Raw genomic sequence first — 11,401 nt, forward strand, 5'->3', positions numbered from 1 at the left:
TTACAATACAAGCGCCTAAAAGTATGCTTCAAATGATGTGTAGCTGTATTTACAAATAAAAACCATGGTTTTATTCACCTGTATATTTTGTCTTGTATGTTTGGATGCTGTTAGCTTCATTGAGTTATGTATTTTGTTTTCTTTTTGTGAATTCTGTTCGTATATTTGGATGTATTATTGCGTTGTTTTTCTATGTCATTCCCCAGCAGTTCGACGGTACAGATGGGTAAAATAACTACTTTCGGAAGTACAACAAAAAACTACTTTTAAGAGTATAATCTCTAGGTTTTTTGAGGACAGTAGAGAGACGACTGTCTCTGCTCCCGCTTACAAAGGGGACACTAAAGTGACGACTGTCTTCATTCCCGATTACAAAGGGTACATTCGTGACGAATGACCCAAAACATACGACTTACGATCATTCAGGTGGTTAACTATTAGTGGAAATTACTGTCTTTTTCGTATGCATTGACTCTTTGTCGAACTGCTGGGTCATTTTGTATGTTTAGATGTCTGCTGGTTTAATTGCCTTCCGTATTTTGTTTTTTCTTTCGTTTACCATTGTTGTTGTTTCTTTTGTTTTGCTTTTGGTGTAATAATAATGTAGTCGGGAAAAAATCATAAAACTAATATGTTTAAAATACCCTATGGTGAAGGGTATATAAGATTCGGCACAGACGAATATAGCACTCTCACTTGTTTTGTGTAACATGTTTATATCATATTTCAGCCAATAACTAATACTAAATAGTTAACATTTTATAATAATCCGATAAACAATAAAACTCTTATACATACATATGTTCATATAAATTAAACAGTTGGTTAGTTACTTACAGTTTTTTTTAAGATGAACACCATCAATGGTTAATGTACTAATTACACTCAGCTATCAAATTTATTGAACTTTTCTATTATTTACTTGCTGCAACAACACCAACAACAACACTCTTCATGAGACTTCATCTTTTGGAACTTACAGCTGTCTGTCTCTTAACATTTGCAAATCACTGACACAACTCTTTTTGCAAACTGAATTTCACTATTTATTTTATTAATTCCACATAAATTGTATATTTTGATTTACGCGGTTAATCTAAGAACGAGCATTTTATAAGAATTAATTAATATTTCACTAAATGTAAAAACTAACAGGTGACCTTCTATAAAAATGTAAACAAATTAACTAAAAGGTATTGCCAGATGAGAGTTTTATTGTAATGTTCTTGGGGTTGCCAACTCAATAAATTAACCGTCTTTATAATAAGCATAGATTGTAGGGTTTGTTTTTACAACATCAAACCCTACTTTAAGTGGGGATATTAATTCCGGAAAGCCATATGCCAATTAGGACGAACGACGAATTTTCGTAGTCAGATATAGATAAACTAAAATATATGAAAATATGCACAATCGATGCTTATGACGAAATTCGTCGTACGTAACGAACTGTGCGATAGGTTTATTTCAATTTCATATGCTATCGAACGACAAATAAATTGATTTGAAGTGACCGTATTTCATTTTAGATATATGTTTTTTTTTTTGCAAATTTTGTATAAAGTAATGTAATTAATATTAAATATTATTTGAATGAGAAATATTTTTACCCATTCAGTAAGTAAACAAAAATTTAATTAAAAAATTTTAAATAAATACAATTTCGTGCAATTTATTGGAATTTAAAATTAAAAATTTTAAAGTTTATTGTGTTCCATATGACTAGTGTTTATAATTTTTTTTGAAGATCACAAATATATTTTTAATCCAAATCTTCAAAAATACTATCTTTCGTGACTTCGTGTTATTTTTAGGTTATGTAAACGTAAAGCGATATCCTATTAAATTTATTGTTAAAAATTTTAAATAAAACAATTTCTGAAAATATATCTTCTAGGATAATTTCATTATATTATTAGTACTTTTATTCTTTTCAACGTATAAAATCATTGTAACTTTTATTTTTTAAATAACAAATTTTTAGTATAAACTGCATATCTAAATCGTTTAAAATACTTTTTGAGTGCATATTTTTGGTTTCCTTCTCTATATCAGAAATTAATTAAAAATTAAACAAGAAAAAATAAATAACTGTCAAAAATATATATTTAAACAATAAACAATATCCAAAATGTGTTGTAGTTTTATAATGTGGGTACTATGGGTTCTTTAGTATAATTTAATTTAAATATAATAATTAAACAGTTTCATTTTCAATTGATATTTTATGTTCAAATATAACAAACATAATTAAAAAATGTTGTAGGTGTTCATTATACTTTTATAATATTTTTTGTTATTAAAAACATTTATCGTTATTCTAATTAATTAAACGCGAAAGTGTAGCAAAACTGTGTTTCCATGGATCAAATCAAACCATAAGATTACCAAGAATAAGGAGAACATAAATTTTAAACATTGTAGAAAATATTTTTTTTTGTGGAAAGTATCAAAAAAAGTTTGATTTTATACCTTCTCGCATAAAAATAGATTTTTTTCGAAAATTATCACAAATTTGTATATAATTTGTTTCAAACAGTACCATTTTCTGGATTTCCGTCATATAAACACCTTAGTTTAAAGTTATCAATATGTTTATTAGTTAGAAAGTTATAAAGGGACAAAAAAGGGTACCAAAATAACATTAATTACATAATAAAATATGTATTTCGAAAAAGTACTAGACATCCATTTGCTCTTTTTAAGAGTAGATACAGATATATTTAAAAATTTTCTCGTTTAACTAATATTGTGTAAGATAATAAGAAGGCTCTGTTAAAACCCATTTTCTTTTTGTACTCCCAATTAAACAAATTTTAAAAATCTCCACAAAATTGCATTCTTCTAAGTGTAGCCATTTTGCCGTACAATAAGACGGTAACGCTTATCTTTTATATAGTTATAGATTATGGTGCTGACGTCACTACAATAATAAAAACAAAAAATTCTAAATAATTCACTTTTTTAAATCCTTCCATCAACTTCATGATATATTAAGAAAAATATTCATAAATATTTTATTATAAATTATAAAACATTTTAATATTTTAATAGTGTCGACTTTGTTCTAAAGTAAAAAATGAATATAATCAAAAAATAATCATAAGTTTATTATAATTATCATTTAATCAAATAAGAAATACATTTCTAACGGTTACTTTTACGCAACAGCATTACACTGATCGCTAACAATAAAAATTTGCACTTGGCAATACTATATTTACAAAGCAATACAACTTATCATCTGGCAACACCACCTTGTTTAGTTATTGACATTTTTTTTTCGCGGCCGGTTGTTATTTTATCACGCTTAGTAAAATTCTCACAAAATGTTTAATATACATGGTTTGTTTAGTTAAAAGTATTAAGAAAAGTGTTTTAGTTTGTGCATTTTATTAAAGTTTAATGAAATTTGTGGAATAAATAGTGAAATTATGTGTGGAATCCTCGTGTTAAAATTCTCGGCAGAATTTATTATGTTGTTGTGTCTTGTGCTTTATAGCAATGTCATTGATGGCTTGCAGCAAGTGTTTTTTTGTTGTTATTGTTGTAGAAAGTAAATAACAAAACACTGAAGAAAAAAAAGAAGAAAATAACATGTTTGTAATGAAAAAATATAAAAGATAAATAAAATAAATAATAATAAATATAATTTTAATTGATAAAAATGAAAAAACTCAATGCTATACATTTAGGAATGCTGCAAAAAAGGTAAATTTAAAACTAATTTGTTATTTAATACATTAGTAACATTTATACCTATATATATGTACATACATTTAAAAGTTTTTAATTTCTGTTAAATTAAATTATTTATTGACAATTTAATTTATTTTCAAATACATAACCAATTACATTTTTAAACAATTTTTATTTATTTTCTATATAATCAATTACTTCTTCATTTAGTCATAATTAAAAAAATGGACAAACATTTTTTTATTAAATTTAGTAAGAAATTTTAATCAAATCTTAAAACACATAATAAAGTGGTTTAATACACCATTTACACTTAATCACTTCTTGTAAAAAGAACTACTGCACATTTTTAGTTTGTTAAATAATTAGGGGGTATACTTTTAGGCGCCAAATGAAACTGTTATACTAAGAAAATATTCGCTCAAGAGTATGCCATGTTAGAAATTATTTATGTATAAATAGAAAAAAAATAATTTGAAAATTATATAAAGGCCACTTCAGACGATCACACTTTACGTACGTTAAGTCTAATGAAAAAATAAAATGAAATTCCATCCGTATAACAAAAAAGAGAATAAAAGTCGTATGATTTATATTCTATTGTTCAATTCACAATCGATGTTGTAGCGTTGTATGTCAGCAGCTGCTACAAAAGTCATAACAATGTTGTTGGTATTTTCTAATGTCGTAAGAATGTTCAGTGTTGTCAATTGTTTATTTCAGCATATAAATAAAAATTCAATCGATTTTGGCATAAAAAACGATAAAGTGGTAACACAGAAATTACAAACAAACAGCTGTTTGCCAAAACAAAAATAAAGTTTTATTAAAAACTGTTTATTTATTAGTTTAAAATGTGGAATAATGAAAATAATAGAATTTTAAATAAAAAGAAATTGATTTGGTTTATCGCTTAATTAGTTCAATATTATTTGATATTTTTATCTTTTGACATTGTTTGTTTTGATTGTTTTTTTCATTGTGAACATAAACGTATGACTTGCTGCAAAGATCTTGATTGTGAATTGAACATATGTGTTTACACGATTGGTATAAAACAATAACAAAGTAAAATGGAAACAATTTTTTCACTTTTTTTGCATGTGTTTAAATAAAAATACATCTCTGATCTAATGCGACCGGCTTGTTTTTTAAATTTTTGAATCATTTCAAAAAATGAAGAGAGCCATTCGACTGTCAAATTTTACATCCGTATTTTCTCTCAATGTGTGATGGTTTCATTACATATTGCGTTTAGACGATCCCATCTGTACTATTCTACACAAAATTTTTACAGATCATATTACTTGTGTCATCGTGTAAAGCCGGCTTAAGTGCTACACGGTGGTTTAAAAATTTTTATTTTTCGGTATTATACTTCTGCATCTCTGGAACTATTGGAAATTTAACAATAAAATTTTACACGTTTGCGCTTAGCTTTCATCGAAAATTGAGATTTTTATTCAGGAGCCTGTTTATAAAAACAAAGCAGAACAAGAGCAGCACTAATGTGTTATCGTACTTTTTTATTTTCTGTAATAATGAACTTTGAAACATGAAACTAAATATGTAAAATCAGATTTAGGTGAGAACCGATAAAAGGGAACTTTTTGGTATTTTCTGGTTTTTAAAAGGTACTTTTTGAATGTTTTATAATATTGAACCTAGAAACATAATATTAGGTGTGTAGAACTCTGATTATGTGAGAACCTATAAAATGGGATTTTTTTGGTACTTTTTTGTTTTTCAAAGGTACTTTTTGAATTTTCTATAATATTGAAACTAGAAATATGATATTAAGTATATAGAATAGGTATTAGGTGAGAACCTATAATGGGTAACTTTTTTGTACTTTTTCGCTTTTCAAAAGGTGTTTTTTGAAGTTTCTTCAATAATGAACCTAGAAACGCGAAATTAAGTATGTATAGTCGAAATTAGATGAGGACCCACAAAAGCGAACTTCTTTATACTTTTTCGTTTTTCAAACGGTACTTTTTATATTTTTTATAATATTAAACATAGAAAAATGAGACTAGTTATGTATTATGAGAATCTATAAAAAGAAGTTTTTGGTACTTTTTCGTTTTTCAAAAGGTACTTTTTGAATTTTCTATAATAAATGAAATGAGGAATCTAATAACATAAAATTGACCATGTTGAGCTCGTGGTAAGTTATAAACTGTATAAGAGGACTTTTTGGTACTGACTGGCTGTAAATGGTGAAGGATATATAAGATTCGTCACTTACTTTTACTTGTTTATTCTTAAACCATCCCCCATCTATCAAATATGGAGGGCCTACACTCCGTAGGCCCTCCATATTTTTAAAGAAATTTTCTGTTTTTTTTTTGATAAAATTCTAAAATAAAAAAACTTCTTAAGTTAGATACTTCCAAAGTTGCAACATATCAAATAGCACAAACTTTTTAGGATTTTTTTTCAAACAAATCCTTCTATATTCATTATTTTAGAGAAAAAACTGTCGCTTTAATGTGTTAGCCTGCACTCTCTTATCATGATTTTCTGATTTTTTGATAAAGTTCTGAAATAAAATAACTTCTCAAGTTAGACGCTTCCAAAGTTGCAATATATCAAATGGCACGAACTTTTTAGGGTTTTTCTTAAAAAAGTTCCCATATATGTATTCTTTCTTTTGGAGAAAAAAAATGTTTCTTGATCTGGAAAGAAAGTTTAATGCGTTAGCCAATTAAATACAATTTGACTCATGTTAGCGGACAATGCCATCACTTTCTAACACGTCCAGTTTTAAGAAAAAAGGAATGAAAAATTTCTAAAAACGCAAAACCGGAAACTTTCCGTATACTTTTTTTCTTGGTTTCTTTTCTGAATTGGTTTCTTTTCTGAAACCAATTCGACTCATTTAAATGTATTGTCGAATGCAGCTGAAACCGAATCTGACATTATTTATAATTATAAAAATATTTTTACGTTACAGGGTTAATTTTGATTTTTTCGGTTTCTCATAAACAAATTTTACAGAAAGCAATTTTATAACTGTATATCCGAAGGCAGAGAAGGCCACTATTCCGGAGTTCCGTAATATTACATAATTTAATTTTTGAAAATCGTGTAGACAGAAGATAGAAGTAAGGACTTAATGTAAATTGGTGGGTGATACAATCATTTTATGTCCTTAATCGGAATCAGCACATGAAATAACATTCTGTCTTCTATAGATTATATTTTCAAAAAAGTTCCAACTAATAAACTGGCAATGCTAAATCTTTCTTCTTGCATTCTTTTTTTGCGAATCTATTTAATGTGTATATAACAACAGGTGTATTTATTTAAGGTACATAATACTTAAAATCAATCGTAGCAAAAATAACAGAAAACAATTCCTTTTTAATAAGCAAACGTAAAGCAAATAAATAAACAAAAAAAAAAAAACAAATAAACGAATATTTAGACAAACACATAATCGAAGATATAATAAATACATAAAAAAGAACACATTTATATACTACACACAATATTAACACTCATACATAAGAATAAGTAATATTATCTTTTACAACTAGAGATTCCTACACAATTTTTTTTAGAACTAAAAAAGCTTTTTAGTACAATGTTCAAAAAAAGTCCTTCATGTCTAACGGCGCATGCCTTAAATTCATGCAAGCTTTACCGGTAAAATCTAATGAAAATGAACTCATAAAATGAACTCCTTTCAAGAATACTCATAAAGTCATTACTTACTTGTGTTCGCGTACACATAACAGTAAATATTGTATTTTTGTATCTTCTTGCCATTGTTTTGATATAATTTACCTTTTCATGTTTATTTGTTGTTTTGTAAACATTAAGGACACGTGTTGGAATGATTATGAACTGAAATTGCAATATAAAAAGAAAAATAACAAACAATCATCTACATACATCTTTAATAAATGTACAAAATACAAAAAAAAAAAAAATGTTGATGGCAGTATAACTCCACACAACGTATGGTTTATATTACAGTATGAATAATTAATATTGCTCATACGTTACAAGACTTTCCCCTATCCCTTTAGTGCTGTGTGTATTAATTTTGTTTGTCACAGACGTGATAATTTATTTTACAAAAAATTATGTAGTAGATATCAAAAGTTAGTTTATTTTTTATTAAAATAAATAGACCCACGTTCACTCTAAAGCAATTTATAATTTTGTTATTTATACAAATATTTTTGGCGACTAGTAATCATGTTTGCTTTTTTTAATCATTTAGTGTGGGAAGCATTATTATTGTTTTTATTGAAAGATTTGGTCCTTTTGGTCCTAGACTGCTACCAGCCAATAATAATTAGCCGTCATTGGAAAAATAATTACCTACCTTTTATTGTGTATTCGTACTTATGCATTGAATTAATCACACACACTTCATGCAATGATTTCTGTTGAGTAATTTCCAAGCTTGAAAGCTCTTTTTGAGTTCATCAATAATATTCATGGAGTACTGCTTCCAATTCTATGTTTGAAAGTTGATTAATCGAACTAAACGATCTTGTATTTTCAAGACCAAATTACTTCTAAACTTAAAAATTGGAATATTTAGTGGCCTACTTTTTAATTCCACCAACAAAAACACATCGAAATATTCGTCTAAACCCCTAAAAGTGTATATATATTCTTGGTCTTCATTAGATTTTTAGACGATCTAGCCATGTCAATCAGTATACAGACGGACTGATTGACATGGCTGTTAAAAAAACGACAGAGTCCAAACCGAGCAGCTGCAGAGCTGAAATTTTGCAAAGAATTTTTTACTTCATGCAGTTCAGAAAATGACCTTAACGCTGGTTAAAATAATGATCGGTCTATAATTAACACTACCCTCCACTACTTAATAGAACTATCTATAGCGGTGAATTTCGCCATAAATATGTTATATAAGAACATAAAACTATTTGTAAAATCTTGTAAGGATCGGTTTTTAATTGACCCTACCCCCATTAAAGGTTGTCTTCATCAAATGGCCTTAACACTAAGTACTACCTTAAAAATACGAGTACAGTGATGGCACTTGAAGTTAATATATTTAATACAAGTCAAAATCTCTCTATCAAATTGAAATAGGATTGGTTCATATTTAACTCCAACGGCTTCCTTAAGAAATTGGCTTTAACGCTCATTACTGGCTTTAAAAATAGGAGTACAGCGATGAATATTCGACATTAATAAGTTTTTTACAAGACAAAATCTCTCTGCCAAATACCATGACCCAATTAACCCTATCCCCCATATAAATTCCCCTAAAGAAAATTGAACGCTCGTTACTGTATTAAAATACGACTACAGCTATAAAATGTTTCATACAAGCTAAAGTCTCTCAAATTTTATGCATATCGGTTAATAATTGACCCTACTTCCAATTTAAGGTCCCCTTCAGCAAATAATTTTAACGCTCTACTGGCTTAAAAATGAGTATAGTGATGAAATTCGAAATAAAAAAAATAAGTTTTTTACAAGACAAAATCTATCAGTCAGCATTATTTTTAACTACTTTCATAATGACTTACATAAAATCTATTCTACACAAACAATTTTTTTGGAAATTAAACCAAAACAATTTTTAAGTCCTTATTTATAAGTTATTATTTATAATCGAAAAAGGTAAAATTGCCTTCAATGTCGTTACCGTGCTAAAAGGCGAGGGCAAAAGTAGTAAAAAGCGTGTTTTTGTAACACATTACTTTTCAATACATCGTCGTCTGAAATGCAATAGGGCGTAACAAAACTTTTGAAAATATTACAACGTAATTTTCTTACAAAATTTATATCTGAACACAAGTAGGAAAGTATAGTCGGGCATGGCCGAGCGTATAATACCTTACACCATTAGTATATTTTTTATTTTTTTTTTATAAAGAAACTTTTATCATAATTCCAAAATATTTAAGCAATTTATTGATAAAAAACTAATATTTTTAAATGAGGCTTTATATAGTCAAATATGGGCCAGTCATCGGTAAATTTGGGAAAAGGATATATTTTTAAATAACAGTTAGTTTTGTTGAGTTTCATCGCGATACAAATGGTTACAAGACAATATTAGTTATACTTATATAAAACTTATAATTATGTCATAAAAAGTTCAAATCGGGAGGTACGGTTGTATGGGGGCTAGGTGAAATAATGGACCTTGCGCACAAGGTTTACATGGGCAGCCAGACAGCCAGACGGACGGACATGTCTTAATCTATTCAAAAAATGATTCTGAATCGATCAGTATACTTTAAGGTGGGTATTGGACCAATATTTTTGTATGTTGCAAACATCTGCACAAACGTATAATACCCTCCCCACTATAGTGGTGTAGGGTATAATTAATAAACACGTCTGAATATGACTGTACCGCCAGACGTTGTCTATTATGTTGCTTTTTAGAACTTTCTGACTTGCGGTAATGACTAATTCGTTGTTACGCCCTTTTGAATTTCATGTCAATAAAATCGAATTTTTTGACAATAGAGTTTCAATATGACTGTACCGCCAGACATTGCCTATTATGTTGCTTTTAAGGACTTTCTGACCTGCGATATTGACTAATTTGTTGTTAAGCCCTTTTGAATTTCATGTCAATAAAATCGGATTTTTTTGACAATAGAGTTTTAAAAATTTGCGACAACATGTATTTTGAAAATTTTCAATCCAAAAGTCGATTTTAATTTTTTTTGTAACGCCTTTTTGCATTTCAGATGACAATATGTTTGTTGTTAAGGTAATTTCATTTTCTATGATTTTAGAATATTTTTAAAATTCATCACAAGTTTTATATTTATTTTTAATGTAATAAATATATATCGTTAGTATATATGACATAATAGCTTAAATATTTATCACAATTTTTAAATCTTTAAAAATTTAATTACATTTACTAAATGTATAATTAAAAGGCACACAATTTTAAATAAATGCAATTTACAGCAAAAACTTCAGAAAAACAAAATCGTTTTGTTAACATAATTGAATTGTCATTACATGTATGAACGAGTAAATGATCATTTAAAAGTATAATCTATCTATGAGTATTTATTCATGTATATATTCATATGTATGTATGTATGTATGTATGTATGTATGTATGTATGTATGTATGTATATGTGTGCATCATCAAAGTATGTTTATATATTATTTATACAGATAATGACAAAAAAAGTATATATTTTAAAAGAAGATTTTTTTCACTTGTAATTTATTTTTATATACTTTGACATAACATGGCTCTTGATTTTTTATAATTGCTGTTGTTGTAAAATATATGACTTTTCTTCAACTTTTGTTTTTTGCTATTTTTTAATGTGTTTTGTTCATTCTTCTGATGCTGAGACGACAGTAACTTATAAATTTGTTAAACTTATATGAGTTTGTGTGTGGATGTACACATGTATAAGATATTGTATGTTTTTTCATGAGTGTATACTAGTTAAGGACATGTTCACTCATCTATGTGTTTGTAAATATAAATGTGAAAAGAAAAATAGGTGTGATATTTCCTAACTACTTTTTGTCAAAAGAGAATTTATATTTCCTTGGTGATATATAGAACATAATTGTTTCATATAGAATCTGTCATATTTCCTGAAGTTGAACTTCTGTTTTGGTAGATATCACAATTTCTCATTCCATCATGTATATTTATTTATGCAATCGAAATGATTTTAGTAACCTTAATTGTTATAAAAAGAATGATAT

At 27.3% G+C, this 11,401-nt stretch overlaps 1 long non-coding RNA gene across 1 annotated transcript in view; it reads left to right on the forward strand.

Moving 5' to 3' along the window:
• The first annotated feature begins 3,282 nt into the window (after positions 1-3,282).
• Positions 3,283-11,401, forward strand: part of LOC124419427 — a 139,282-nt gene continuing 131,163 nt past the window's right edge. The window contains exon 1 of the long non-coding RNA XR_006940584.1: positions 3,283-3,711. This is a non-coding gene — a long non-coding RNA (uncharacterized LOC124419427). The remainder of the gene's footprint in view (positions 3,712-11,401) is intronic.

The sequence above is a fragment of the Lucilia cuprina genome, chromosome 4, assembly GCF_022045245.1.
Source record: "Lucilia cuprina isolate Lc7/37 chromosome 4, ASM2204524v1, whole genome shotgun sequence".
In the NCBI taxonomy this organism is placed as follows: domain Eukaryota; kingdom Metazoa; phylum Arthropoda; class Insecta; order Diptera; family Calliphoridae; genus Lucilia; species Lucilia cuprina.